This window comes from Equus quagga, chromosome 14 (genome assembly GCF_021613505.1).
Source record: "Equus quagga isolate Etosha38 chromosome 14, UCLA_HA_Equagga_1.0, whole genome shotgun sequence".
In the NCBI taxonomy this organism is placed as follows: Eukaryota; Metazoa; Chordata; class Mammalia; order Perissodactyla; family Equidae; genus Equus; species Equus quagga.
Window position 1 is genome coordinate 74955612 of NC_060280.1, and position 1243 is coordinate 74956854.

General features: G+C 36.9%; 1 non-coding gene across 1 annotated transcript; it reads right to left on the bottom strand.

Annotated features, from left to right (window-relative positions):
• Window positions 1–560: 560 nt before the first annotated feature.
• Window positions 561–664, bottom strand: LOC124225906 (U6 spliceosomal RNA). The gene has a single exon (XR_006885129.1). It is a non-coding gene; the product is annotated as a U6 spliceosomal RNA (small nuclear RNA).
• Between the last annotated feature and the right edge of the window lie 579 nt (window positions 665–1243).

The following is a 1243-nucleotide window of genomic DNA, read 5'->3' on the forward strand; positions in this document are numbered from 1 at the left end:
TTGTTCTTCTTCCTCAGGATTGCTTTAGCAATTCGGGGTCTTTTGTTGCCCCATATGAATTTTAGGATTCTTTGTTCAATTTCTGTAAAGAATGGCATTGGAATTCTGATTGGGATAGCGTTGAATCTGTAGATTGCTTTAGGCAGTAAGGACATTTTAACTATGTTTATTCTTCCAATCCATGTGCATGGAATGTCTTCCCATCTCTTTATGTCGTCGTCGATTTCTTTCAAGAAGGTCTTGTAGTTTTCATTGTATAGATGTTTCACTTCCTTGGTTAAATTTATCCCAAGGTATTTTATTCTTTTTGTTGCAATCGTGAATGGGATTGAGTTCTTGAGATCTTTTTCTGTTAGTTCATTGTTAGCATATAGAAATGCTACTGATTTATGTATGTTGATTTTATATCCTGCAACTTTGCTGTAGTTGTTGATTGTTTCTAATAGCTTTTCTATGGATTCTTTGGGGTTTTCTATACATAAGATCATGTCGTCTGCAAACAGCGAGAGTTTTACTTCTTTGTTGCCTATTTGTATTCCTTTTCTTTCTTTTTCCTGCCAAAAAATATGGAACGCTTCCCGAATTTGCATGTCATCCTTGTGCAGGGGCCATGCTAATCTCTGTATCGTTCCAATTTTAGTATATGTGTTGCTGAAGTGAGCACTCTAAAAGTTATTTTTAAATTACATTTCTTATCTATCACTGGTAGAAAAGATGGCAATTTATTTTGCATAGTGATCTAATGTTAAGCAACCCGCTGAATTATTTATTCTTTAAGACATAGAGGGGCTGGCCCCGTGGCTGAGTGGTTAAGTTCGCATGCTACACTGTGGCAGCCCAGGGTTTCGCCAGTTCGGATCCTGGGATCCTGACCACTCATCAGGCCATGCTGAGGTGGCATCCCACATGCCACAACTAGAAGGACCCACAACGAAAATATACAACTATGTACTGGGGGGATTTTGCAAGAAAAAAAGCAGAAAAAAATAAATTAAAAAAAAAGACTGGCAACAGTTGTAAGTTCAGGTGCCAATCTTTAAAAACAAAAAAAGACCATAGATTTTGTTGGGTTTCCATTAACCCAATCATATAATTTGCAAAACAAAACAAAAACTTTAGTTCCTTGTCTTTCTGTACTGCCTGGGACTGCCGGTAAAATGTTGAAAGTGAGAATAGCCACCGCCTGTGTCTCATTTATGATTTTAAAGGGAATGCTTCAAATATTTCACTATTAAATGTGATA